Raw genomic sequence first — 14193 nt, 5'->3', positions numbered from 1 at the left:
GATAAATGGTAGTCTGTGTGCGCCTTTCAGAGTGTGTAGAGGTGTCCGACAGGGCTGTGCACTCTCTGGCATGCTCTACACACTCTCTATTGAACCCCTCTTACAAAAAATACGAACCAGCATTAATGGCCTTGTTTTACCTGGTTTTAATGAAAACATTGTTTTATCTGCTTATGCGGACGACATCATTGTTTTTATTAAAAACCAAACTGACATTGACTTTTTAAACAGCATCACCTAAACTTTTTATACTATTTCAAAAGCCAAAATTAATTGGAATAAGAGTGAAGCACTTGCTGTTGGTCAGTGGCGTGGTGGCCCCCCAGTTCTCCCCCAAAATCTGAGCTGGAGAACAGACGGCCTAAAATACCTTGGCGTATTCCTGGGTAACGACGCTGTGGTCAGGAAGAACTGGGATGGTGCCACAGAAAAGGTTGAGGGAAAACTAGCCAAATGGAAATGGCTGCTCCCTCAGATGTCCTATTGAGGCCGGGTTCTGGTTTTAAATAATCTGGTGGCTCTCCTATTATTGCACCGCCTTAAATGTGTGGACCCTCATTTACATAATCATATTGTTCAGAGACAAGAGGAAAACTGTGACTGTCAGCTGCACATCTGTCAGCAGCTGCTCCAGACAGGCAGCGAGAGAGGGAGATATTTTTATTTATGTTTCATTTTTCTACATGTTAAAACATTCATTCAAAAAAAGCTTCACATCTAAAAGATTAATTTTAAAAAATGTGTAAAGACCAGGTCATTATTTTTAAGACTGCAGATGACATCATTAGAACACCATTGATTTTTAAAAGTGTCTAAATCTTTTGTCATTTTATAAAAAGCAAATTCTAGCCGTAGTCTTGCTCTAATGTTGCAGGCAAACACCGCATTAACTCCTTGACCTTCCCTGTTCTCTAACTTGTTTTTCCTGGTAACATAAATGGCAAGGTTCAAAACCGAAGTGGGGAGAGTTGAATAAGTTGGTCAGGCAGTATGTTGTAGAAGAAATGCTGCCCTTAAACACTGTTAACTCGCCCTTGTTTTGTGCCATTATAAAGACGATCCGTAGTATCAATGCAGCCTCACAGAACATCGTTTTCTTCTTATCTGGATACAGAGAAGGAGAGAAATCTGAAGTCCGCGCTGAATGAGGTCGACTTTGTGTCAATGACTGCAGACATTTGAACATCTAACAATAGAAACTAAATGGGAGTAACACTTTCACTTTCATCCCTAAAGCGGCGGGGGTGGGATGTGTCAGCAGCTTATGAATGTAACTAACAAAGTAACTTGAGTACTGACTGAGTAAGTAGTCATTAATCAGATTACTTTTTCAAAGTAACTGTGGCAACCCTTCTGCCCACTCTGGAAAATAATTTCTATGCCATGCGTTGGTGTGTGAAGTAGCCAGATTGGACAGACTGAAAGTGCGCAGAAAGCCCAATAATGTTGGTGCAAATCTGTGAATTATCTGGTCGTCCACTGAACACACATGGCGATTACAGGTAAAAATGACAAAACATGAACAATATTTTTTGTGTGAATAATATATATTGCATTTAGCAAAAGGTGGTGCAACCCAACATCATTTTAGGAAAAGTCACAGACTGGTGGACTTCAATATTTTTTAATATAGCTATGCACAATTGAAAAGTCGACCAATACACGGCAAGTACGTAAGTACCAAAAGGTGATCACGCGTTGAGCATGAGGCTATCATGGGCTCTTAACGCGTTCTCGCTGCACAAGGCAGTGCACCTGTGGGCAGTTTGTACTCACTTGTCTTTTACTTTTTCTTCTTTAATTTGTGGCCGTACTGTCTCTTTCATCTGAGGCCTTGGTTATAAATTTTACCATTCTGTTCTTACCTGATACACACTTGATAAATACACTTGTTGTGAAAACATTAAAAGTTTTGTTTATAATGAGGCATGTCAGAACCTAGACACATATCAAACAAAGTTCTCCTTACAGTTCACAAAGTCTCTATTTCATGAGGGGTTTGATGTATTTCATGAAGTGTTTTTATGCACATTTTACTTTCACTTTTACGTTTCATGTTGTTGGGCCTAGCCATTGTAGTCTGTGGAGGTCTACTGGAAAACTATAAGCCTAACTCGGGCCTGGTCAGAACAGTTGGGGTCGTAAAAAAACCTGAACTCAGGCCTGGTGAAAAGTGTGGGGTCGTAAAAGCCTAAAACCCACATGTTGAAGACAAAGGATTCCTGACCCACCAGAGGGTCCAACAGCAGGCAACTATTCACCCATTGGTGGGTCCTATGGGATGCTCCGCCCCCGAAGTGAAGACAATAAAAGTGTAAGGATTAGTGGCGTGGACCCGAAAGCAGACGGAGACGGAGGTGGCTATTTCAAAACAATATAAATTTATTTACAAAATGTATAACAAAAAACGACTTCCCAAAAGTGGGAAGCGATAGGGGATAGATGGAGGAATAGGAGGAAAATTGTCCTTGCAGCTACTGCGGGGGTGACTCGGCAGGTCGGCGGAAATCCAGAGTGGAAACAACTCACGAACGTGGCACAGGAGATCCCAGGAGAATAGGGAGACCGGAACAGCCAAGGAGTTGAAGACCAGCAGGAGACGTGACGACCTGGAGCGGAGACGAACGGGTAAGTAACTTTGTGAGGTAAGTACAGCGAGAGAGCTAGCAGCATGTCTTTACCCATGTAAGTTCGAAAACGATCTGACACCGGTGAGGAGAAATGGCTCCGCCTTTAAGCCCCGCTGATTACACATCTGGTGCAGGTGAGGAGGAGCCGCGCAGGTGCAAGTGATCACCGGTGTCTGGGAACTGGGTCAGCCACGCCCCCTGCAGAGTCAGAGGAGAGGGGAAAGAGCAGCAGCCACAAAAAACAACACTAATAATAAAATTGAGGAGAAGGTGCAGGTGGAATCGTAACAGTACCTCCCCCTCAAAGAGCGCCTCCTGGCGCTAGGCCAGGCTTATCCGGATGGGTCCGATGGAAGTCCCTCAGCAAGTCTTTGTCCAGGATGAAGTGGCGTGGAACCCAGGATCTCTCCTCCGGACCGTACCCCTTCCAGTCGACGAGGTACTGGTGACCCCGGCCCCTGCGTCGGCTGTCCAGGATACGCCTGGCTGTGTAGGCCTCCCCCCCGTCGATAAACCTGGGTGGAGGAGGAGGGTTGGAGGGTGGGACCAGGTCCGACTCCTCCACTGGTTTCAGGAGTGAGACGTGGAAGGTCGGGTGGACTCGTAGCGCTCTAGGAAGCTTCAGGCGGGCGGCGGACCTGTTGACCATCCGCTCGATGACGAACGGCCCAATGAAACGAGGCGCCAACTTCCGGGACTCGACCTGCAGGGGAAGGTCTTTAGACGACAGCCATACCTTCTGTCCCGGGCGATAGTCTGGAGCCGGGATGCGGTGGCGATTGGCCTGCCTCTGGCTCTGGATGGAAGATCGTTGAAGGGATGACCGGACCTGTCTCCACACCGCGTGGCACCGGCGAAGGTAGCTCTGGACAGAAGGGACGGCGACCTCCTCCTCCTGGAAGTCGAAGAGGGGTGGTTGGTAGCCCAGGGTCGCCATGAATGGGGAGATGCCGGTAGATGCGGAGACCAGGGAATTGTGCGCGTATTCCACCCATGGAAGCATGGAACTCCAGGAGGCGGGGTGGCGGGCGGCGACACAACGGAGGGCACTCTCCATGCTTTGGTTGGCCCGCTCTGTTTGGCCGTTAGACTGGGGGTGATACCCGGACGTGAGGCTGGTGGACGCCCCCAACGCCGAGCAGAACGCCTTCCAGACCTGGGAAGTGAACTGAGGCCCTCTGTCTGAGACGATGTCCTGCGGGAACCCGTGGAGTCGGAAGACGTGTTCGACTAGAAGGTCCCCCGTCTCGATGGCAGTTGGGAGCTTGGTGAGCGGTATGTAGTGGACGGACTTCGAAAACCGGTCCACCACCGTCAGGACCGTGGTGTTTAGGCGAGACGGTGGTAGACCGGTAACGAAGTCCACCGCAATGTGGGACCAGGGACGACGTGGGATGGAGAGCGGCTGCAGGAGACCAGCTGGAGGGCGGTTCGAGGTCTTCCCTCGGGCACAGACGGGACAGGCTCGGACGAACTCGGCAGTGTCCTGAGGCATGGAGGACCACCAAAATCGCTGGCGGAGGAACCGGAGAGTGCGATTGAGGCCGGGATGACATGTGAGTTTAGAGCCATGTGCCCACTGTAAAACCTCCGATCGTGCCGCGCCCGGGACGAAGAGCCGATTGGGAGGGCCGTCTCCTGGATCTGGTTCCGCTCCTTGGGCCAGACGAACCCTCTCCTCCACCGGCCAGGCGGCGGCTCCCACGATGCAAGCTGGGGGAATGATCGGCTCGGGAGACAGAGAAGGTGGATCAGGTGAGAATAGTCGAGATAGTGCGTCCGGTTTAACGTTCCTTGACCCAGGTCGGAAGGTAAGGGTAAACACGAATGTCCCCAGGAACAGGGCCCAACGTGCCTGCCTGGAGTTGAGACGTTTAGCGTCTCGTAAATAAGATAAGTTTTTATGGTCTGTCCAAACGATAAAAGGAAAAGACGCACCTTCCAACCAGTGCCGCCACTCTTGGAGTGCCAGCACGACCGCCAACAGCTCCCTGTTCCCCACGTCATAGTTCGCCTCGGCCGGGGAAAGGCGTCGGCTGAAGAAAGCGCATGGGTGCAGCTTTTGGTCGGCAGGCGAGCGTTGTGAGAGAACGGCTCCAACTCCAGTGTCGGAGGCGTCGACCTCGACAACAAACTGTAGGGAAGAGTCAGGGTGGGAGAGGATAGGTGCAGATGTGAACAGTACCTTGAGTCTCTGGAAGGAATTCTCGGCGTCATCGGACCAGCAGAATGGTTGCAGCGGAGAGGTGAGTCGAGTGAGGGGTCCAGCCACCTTGCTGTAGTCCCGGATGAATCGCCGGTAGAAGTTCGCGAAACCAAGGAATCGCTGCAGCTGTTTCCGGTTGGAGGGGGTCGGCCAGTCCCTCACCGCGCTGATCTTGGCCGGATCTGGAGACAGCTTACCCTGGTCGATAATGAAGCCAAGGAAAGGAACTGATGAAGCGTGGAAGACGCATTTCTCTGCCTTGGCATACAGCTTGTTCTCCAGCAGTCTTTGCAGCACCATGCGGACATGCTGGACGTGTTCCTGCTCGGACTCCGAGAAGATGAGGATGTCATCCAAATACACGAACAGGAATTTGTCCAGCATGTCACGCAGAATGTCGTTGACTAGGTGCTGAAAGACTGCTGGAGCGTTCGTTAATCCAAAAGGCATGACAAGGTATTCAAAATGTCCCATTGGCGTGTTGAAGGCGGTCTTCCATTCATCGCCCTCTCTGATGCGAACCAGATGGTACGCATTGCGAAGGTCGAGTTTGGAGAATACTTTAGCCTTGCACAGAGGGCTGAAGGCAGCGTCCATGAGCGGCAGCGCGTATTTGTTATGGACCGTGATCTCATTGAGACCACGATAGTCGATACAAGGGCGCAGGGTACCATCCTTCTTCTGAACAAAGAAAAAACCGGCTCCGACGGGGGATGAAGAGGGACGAATGAGACCAGCGGCCAGAGACTGGTTGACGTATTCTTCCATGCATGAGCGTTCGGTCTGGGAGAGATTATACAGCCGTCGGGAAGGTAATGTGGACCCCGGAAGCAGGTCAATGCCGCAGTCGTATGGTCGATGGGGAGGAAGAGAGAGAGCCAGGTCCTTGGAGAACACCTCCCCGAGGTCGTGGTACGCCGCCGGAATCGTGGAAAGATCTGGTGGCTTGGGAACCGGAACCGGAGTGGTCGAAGGAGCGGGCAGTGCTGAGCGGAGGCAGCGGGAGTGACATGGAACGCTCCAGCTGGAGAGTTGCCCAGACGACCAGTCGAACCGGGGATTGTGGAGCGCCAACCAGGGCAGGCCCAGCACGATCGGGGAGGAAGACGACGGAATCAGGAACAATTGAAGCAGCTCGTGGTGGTTGCCGGACAGGACCAGGGCGATGGGTCTGGTGCGATGAGTGACTGTGGCCAAGATCTTGCCGTCGAGGTCGTGGATCTCCTTCGGAGTCTCGAGCGGGATCGTGGGGATCCCGGCCTGGAGGGCAGTGTCCAGGTCCAGGAAACAGTCGTCTGCGCCCGAATCGACCAGACAGGGGAGCGTGATCGACTTCTGGTCCCACCGGAGTTGACCTGGGAGGATCTCTTTGTGGCACGGGAAACGGCACCGCCTGCCAACACTCCTGCGTGTGTTGGAGGGCTTAGTCCTTTTGGGCGTACTGGACAGTTTGCCCGTTGATGGCCCAGTTCGCCGCAGTAGAGACAGGTCCCGCTTCTCACCCTCACCATCCGCTCCGCGGAGGTGAGTCGAGTACGCCCCAGCTGCATCGGTTCAGGTGAACCAGGAAAGGTAGGAAAAGGAGGCAGAGAAATGGGAGCCGGATTGAGAGGACGTGAGTGGCTAGTGACACGCCGGCTACTCGCCGTTCTTTCTCGATCTCTCTCCTGGATTCGATTATCAAGCATGATACATAAGGCAATGAGTGAATCTAAATCGTGGGCGTCGTTCCGTGTCGCTAGTTCATCGCGTATTTCTCTTTTTAGATTCCTAACGAACATAGCGCGCAGCGCCGCGTCGTTCCACATACTCTCCGCAGCGTGAATGCGGAACTGAATGGAAAAATCAGCCACCGACGAATTACCCTGTTCGGTGTTGATTAATTTGGAGGAAATGTCGGACTCCTGAGGAGAGTGATCGAAAACTTTGCACAACTGGCTGGTGAACGACGAGTAGCTAACTGAAGCGGGGGCTGCGTTGGATAGCGTGGCCGTTGCCCACTGAGCGGCTCGCCCCGACAATAAGTTTACCACAAAGGCAATTCTGGCGTTGTCATCGGGGTAGGTGCGTGGTTGTAAGCTAAAAACTAGCGAACATTGAAAAAGGAAGCTTGTGCATTTACCAATCTCCCCGGAGAATCGTTCGGGGATGGGGACAAAAGGTTCCCGCGGCGAACTAGTGGAAGTGGCTAAACTAGCGCTACTAGCCGCAACTACCCGCTCCGCGCTAGCGGAAACGGAAGTGGCGGAGGCTACGGGAGGGTTAGCCGACCTAGCAGCATTAGCCATGAGTTCGCGGAGTGAAAGAGAGACCTTAGAGAGCATCTGACTATGGCGCCCGATGAGTACGCCCTGGGCGGAAATAGCCTGCTTAAACGCGTCAAAGTCCGCCGGGTCCATGTTGGTCAGATCGTTATGTAAGGATTAGTGGCGTGGACCCGAAAGCAGACGGAGACGGAGATGGCTATTTCAAAACAATATAAATTTATTTACAAAATGTATAACAAAAAACGACTTCCCAAAAGTGGGAAGCGATAGGGGATAGATGGAGGAATAGGAGGAAAATTGTCCTTGCAGCTACTGCGGGGGTGACTCGGCAGGTCGGCGGAAATCCAGAGTGGAAACAACTCACGAACGTGGCACAGGAGATCCCAGGAGAATAGGGAGACCGGAACAGCCAAGGAATTGAAGACCAGCAGGAGACGTGACGACCTGGAGCGGAGACGAACGGGTAAGTAACTTTGTGAGGTAAGTACAGCGAGAGAGCTAGCAGCATGTCTTTACCCATGTAAGTTCGAAAACGATCTGACACCGGTGAGGAGAAATGGCTCCGCCTTTAAGCCCCGCTGATTACACATCTGGTGCAGGTGAGGAAGAGCCGCGCAGGTGCAAGTGATCACCGGTGTCTGGGAACTGGGTCAGCCACGCCCCCTGCAGAGTCAGAGGAGAGGGGAAAGAGCAGCAGCCACAAAAAACAACACTAATAATAAAATTGAGGAGAAGGTGCAGGTGGAATCGTAACAAAAAGCGTTCAACACATGCCACCTCAACCCTTCTGACCTGACTTGTTGGTGTCTCATCCCTGAAGATCTACAGTCTTGCTGGCTGAGTGTTAAAGATTCTTCCTTTGTCTATTCCTGTCCTATTTTTGGTTTTTCCTTTTTTTTGATTCAAGGATCCTGTGAATAACTCCCTGCGAGTTATTCCCCTTTATACCTGCAGAAGAGGAAGTGGCGATTTGCGCACATTCCTACCACAGTGGACCAGCTGTCCCTGTCGCAAGTGGTTGGACTACGTATCATACAGCCACACGAGCCGCGCAACGTAGTGCCCGCTCGTTCTCCTTGTTACCAGCATCAACCGACGGATCGAACCGTTGTCGTGAAGCGGAAGCCCCTGACTCGCCCAGAAGACGACTCATAGTAAGCGGTAGTTCACTGTGTTTATTATTGTTTGCGTGTTGTTTTTTTCTTTCCACATCACTGTGTGCATGTTTCACACACAGCTGTGATTTGCCTGAGATAAGATCGGTTAGATAAGACCAGCAAACTGTATAGTTAACTCAAGTTCTATATCGTTGATGTTAAACCGTGGTGCCGTCCGCACAGCTGTTGATTGTTTTTTTTTGTTCTCCGTGCCTTTCGTTCGTGCTGCCGCTCCGGGTGGAACGCAACTACTCGTACAAATAGAAGATTTCTTTCACGATCCACACTCATACACATTACAGCAGTATTTCTGTGTGTTTCCCTGCTGCTCCGTGTTTTCTCCCTCTCTGCAGGAGATGTGGTTGACCCACTTCCCAGAATGACGCTGGTGATTGATTCCACCTGCGCGGCTCCACTCCACCTGCTTCTGATCAGAGATCGGGAGGATTCTTAAGGCGGAGTCGCCCCTCTCACCAGTGTCAGTCCATTGTTTCGCTTCAGCCAGTAAAGATGTTACTTACTCGCTACAAGAAACTCTTTGACTCCTTGAAGAATACTCACCACTCGTTTCTCCAGGTCACCACGTCTCCTGCCACTCGAGAGACACAGAGGCTCCAGTGGATTCCGCCGCTCCTGGGATCACTTCCGCCTTCTGCCTGCTCGTCTTGTCTTCTCATCTCCAGCGGAGCTGCTGCTACACTCCAGCATCTCCTGGGACTCTGAACTTTGTCCACCAACCCGAGTGAGTCCGTTCCTCTCGGAACACCAGCACAAACTTTGCTACTGTGGAGCAGCTGAATCTTCCCGGCCCAGCTGCAGTCCGTATCTCACTCGTACATTACCTACTTGCGTCCGGTGTTCGCTTAACCCCTGCTGTGGATTAGAATCTTATATTGTATATAAAAATAAATAAATAAAAAAAATGATTAATAATGTGTGTAGTGTGCTAGGGATGGGTTTGTTACTCTGTAGTTACAATGGTAATAAGAAAGTAAATACAATGAAACTATGGCCAAAATAAAATTTACCTGGTAACTATATAGTAAATTATAGTATGTTATTGGGTAATTACTGAGGGGAATAAGAAGGTAAGTACAATGAAACTATGGCCAAAATGTTGGCTATTTACCTAGTAACTATATGGTAAATGTTATTGTATTATTGGGTTATAAGCTGGTAATAAGCAGGTAGCTACAGTCCCCTAATTACTAGCTATTTACCCAGTAAATATATGGTAACAGAAATGTGTTACTAGGTATTAGCCTGTAATAAGGAAGTAAGAAGAATGAAACCATGGCCAAAATACTGGGTAATTAATTACCCAGTATTTTGGCCAACTGGTAGTCGCAAGTCTGTCTTTTGTAAATTGATACTTTCCGGTACTTACCTTACCTGTCTTACCTGTGTCTCTGCTACCTGAGAGACACGGATTCCTGTTAGCGACTTCCGCCTTTCCACTGGGTTTTCCGTCGCTCGTCTCCACCGTCGTCTGCTCACCTTCTGCTCCACAAGTGGCACAGATTCCTTGTCAGCGACTTTCCCCTCTCTCATGGGCTTCCCGTCGTTCGACTCCTCCGCCGTCCACTCACCTCCTGGTCTCCAAGTAACACAGATTGTCACCAGTGACTTCCTCCTTGCTCCTGAGCTTCCGTCACTCGGCTCCGCCATCGTCTCTCTGTCTTCTGCTCCACGAGGGACACAACTCGTCTCCAGCGGCTCCTAGGGGTGTGACGATACACTCAGCTCACGAGACGAGACGAGACACGATATTGGGTTCACGAGAACGAGACGAGACGAGATTTTGAGAAAATTACAATGACAATTTATATGACTGGACCAACAGATTTATTTTAACAAGTTGCACATGCATTTTAAACTCCATTTCAACTCTTTACATGCATGATGTAAGGATGAGCTTTTAATAAACTTCTTCCTCAAATTGAAACTAAAATTAACATTTATAAATGTTAAAATAAAATGAAATATATCTTTCTTTTTTCAAGTGCAAACAATATTATGTGCAAAACCAAATCAAAGTTCTACTCTGTCAATACAGAGTGCAAATAGTGCAAACAGAGCCTGACGAAGTATGTCACAGACAACTTGCTGCAACTACACAGCCATGTTCTTTTTTAAGAATATTAGCATATCCACATTCTCTGGCAGCAGTTGGGATCTTTGCGCACTGACTATGTCTCCTGCTGTTGAAAAGATGCGCTCACTTGGAACGGAGGTAGCAGGGACAGAAAGGCACGCTTTGGCAAGGTGAGACAGCAAAGGATATTGAGAGCAGTGTTCTTGCCACCACTTCAGAGGGCAGCCACTGATAGGGATAGAGGCCTCTTTTCTGTAGTTTTGAACTTCCCTCTCAGCCTGTTTTGAACTGTTGAACTCCTCTGGCTGAGTAGAGAAAGAGTTCCCCAACAGGACCTCTGCTGTCTTTTTGGGAGCAGGTTCCATCACTTCGAGCTCATCATCTCTCACAGCCTCCTCTCTACCGCGTGTGGGACAGTGAGCTCCACCTGCTGCCCCTTCTTCCCTCTCCTCAGCTGTGCTCTTTAAACAGTAGAAACACTGGTGTTAAATTTGATAAGCAGCTAAGAGCCACACACACACACACACAAAGAGATGCTCTCATGTTTCTTACACACACTTTATCAATCTCTTAAGAATATTTAGTAGACAAACATACACAATACAATTTAAAGTGATATATATACCAGTATTTTCAGCAACTGTTCTGCCTTGTTCTGTACCCTCAGGAAGACGGCCTCACACTGGTCATGGTCTAGCTGAGGTAGAGTCCGGAACCGTGGGTCCAGTACCGTGCACTCCAGCAGATAGTTGAAGCCATCCCCACTGTATCTGTTTGCAATATTCGTGAGGATTGCAGTTTTTGTGTTGGCCATGTTGATGGAATCTCCATCATTTGGTGTCATGTTCTGTTCAATCATGGTCTTCAGTGGCACAATGAGAGACACTGTGGGACTCTTCTCCTCACACAACACTGTGGTGGCTGTCTTCAAAGGATGCAGCAGCTTCAAAAGGTCTTCAGCATCTCTGACATCGCAGCTGTCAAGTGTATCAATACTTCTGGCATGTTGTCTTATCTCTGAGCTGGTGAGAGCTGCTGCTATGGCAGCTTGCTGCTTGAGGTAACGAGCCAGCATATCCAACGTGCTGTTCCATCGCGTCCTAACGTCCATGATTAACTTGTGTGATGGCAATTGTAGCTGTTTCTGCTTGGACATTAACACCGCGGTAGCCGTTGAACTCCGATGAAAAGAAGCAGCCACACGTCTCACCCGCCCAAGCAAACGAGTGACGCGGGGAACACCGAGGCCAGCTTGGGTTGCAAGATTTATAGTGTGCGCGAAACACTTAATGTGCGGCTTCAATCCCGCCTCGCGCACGGCCACGTCCATATTACGTGCATTGTCAGTAACAATAGCGATGCCGTGGTTGGGTTTTTTAAGCTCCCAGTCAGTAACAGCTGTCTGTAAAACCTCAGCTATGTTTGCCCCTGTGTGGGACTCGAAAAGTGGGCGAGTCTGTAGTACAACACTTTCCATTTTCCAGTCATTATTAATTGTGTGGGCTGTAATTGTGATGTAGCTTTGCGTACCTCTCGATGTCCAACCGTCTGTTGTTATGGCGATGCTTTCTGCGTCTTTCAGGATCTGTACAACCTTGCTCTTGGACTCTTCATAGAGGTTCGGGATCACTTTGCGGGTAAAATGTGTGCGTGATGGGATGGTGTACTTCGGTTCCAGTGTGTGGAGGAGTCGCCGAAATCCTTTATTTTCTACCACAGAAAATGGCCTCATATCTGCTGCGAAGAAAACACCTATGTCTCTTGTTATTGTTGTGGCTCTGGTGCTTGACTGTAGAAGTTGAGGTCCGAATGCGCTTGTCAGCGTCGTCTGGCTTGTTAGTGGTTTCTTCACAGGTGCACTTGATTTGAGTACCGCGCTGTGGTGATGCTGTATATGTCTCTGCATCGTGCTCGTATTAGCCGCGGTGTACGGCATTATTTTCATACAATGCTTGCATATTGTCCGTGTCTTATCAGTCACTATACTGCCATTTATCATTTCCGCCGGGTACCCAAAATGCTGCCATACAAACGATTTTAAAGTGGCGGGAGCATCTTCAATAGTAATACCGGTGTTTTCCGACGTCATTCTGACTGCTTGCTGCTTCCCCTCCTTCTCCTCCTCCTCTTCCTCTTCTTCTTTTCCTTATCCTTCTTTAGGTTCTGGCAGGCTAGACGTAGCAAAGGCGCATTACTGGCCCCACATGTCACAAATCTCGCGGGACAGTTTTTTACCGCGACGAGAAATATCGTCAAGTTTAATCTCGCGAGATCTCGTGGCACAAGATCTCGTCACACCCCTACTGAAACATCATTGTTCACATTATGTGAACAATGATGTTTCAGCTTCTCAATTTGCAATCAGTCCACATGCTCAGGTACCAGTCGTTGACAACAGTAATAATTTGCTATCCGTAATGGCAAGGCAAACTGAAATCTCTGCTCTGCTGGCGCAACAACATAATGTATCTCATTTGCCAAAAAGAGAGATCCAGGTGTTTGATGAAGATCCTCTTCACTATCATGCCTTTATAAGAGCCTTTGTGCGCAACATAGAAGAAAGGACAGGTGATGTTGGAGACTGTCTGCACTTTCTCGCACAGTTAACAAGAGGAGAACCACAAGAGCTTGTGCGAAGCTGTCAACAAATGCCTGCAAACAGAGGATATCGAAAGGCAAAGGCTTTGTTGAAAGAGCACTTTGGAAATGAACAAAGGATTGCTTCAGCTTATTTGGACAACGCACTCGCATGGCCTGTGGTTAAAGTAGAGGATGCTAAATCTCTCCAAGATTATGGTCTTTTCTTGAGACGATGGATGATATACAGTATATGTCGGAACTTAACATGCCTGTAAACATGCTGACGGTGATCAAGAAGTTGCCGTACAAGCTGAGAGATAAATGGAGGTCAGCAGCTTGTGATATTCAAGAGACCCGCCATAGAAGAGCTACTTTCCCTGACATTGTGAGTTTCATTGAGCGTCAGATAAAAATCGTAGCAGACCCTATATTTGGCAACATACAGGACAATCCAAAGACAGTACAAATTAAAGATGGCAGTAAAAATAACTATCAGCGTCATACACAAAATCGAGGAAGCAGTTTTGCTACAACAGTAATGTCAGTTGATGGAAAAGCCCATGTGAAAAGGGAAGGAGCCCCACTGGACAAAAGGACCTGCTTATACTGCAAAGGTTAACATGCATTGGAGTTGTGTTCTCTATTGGGAAAGAGGGCGCATACAGAGAAGATCACTTTTCTGAAAGAGCATGGAGTCTGCTTTGGCTGTCTGTGCATAGGGCACATGAGTAAGGACTGCAGGAGGCGATTGTCATGTAAAACATGTGGAGCTAGACACCCTAGCATGCTTCATATTCACCCAAAGAACAAGGACCATGATAAGAATGAGATAGATAGATAGATAGATAGATAGATAGATAGATAGATAGATAGATAGATAGATAGATAGATAGATAGATAGATACTTTATTCATCTAACAGAGAAATTCACAGTTCAGCAGCTCCAGAATATGTTACAAGATAGAAACATAAGAGGCATGCAATTATATGTACAGTCTAAACATAAACTGAAACATATGTATAAAAAGAAAAAAGAAAAAATATATAAAAAATATAAAGACGTCAAACACAGCAGTGGGCAGCGCAGGTAGCAGTGCAAAGTAGTGGTCTCACTGGGGCCGGTGACCATGACTGTAAGCTCTCCTTCGTTCCAGTCAAGGTCAAGGCTAAGAAAGGTCACAAAATTGTGGAAACATATGCCTTCTTGGACCAAGGCAGCTCTGGCTCATTTTGTACATCAAGTCTCATGTATAAACTA

Source organism: Microchirus variegatus, assembly GCF_963457635.1.
Source record: "Microchirus variegatus genome assembly, chromosome: 12".
Lineage (NCBI taxonomy): Eukaryota > Metazoa > Chordata > Actinopteri > Pleuronectiformes > Soleidae > Microchirus > Microchirus variegatus.
This window is presented reverse-complemented; position numbering follows the sequence as displayed.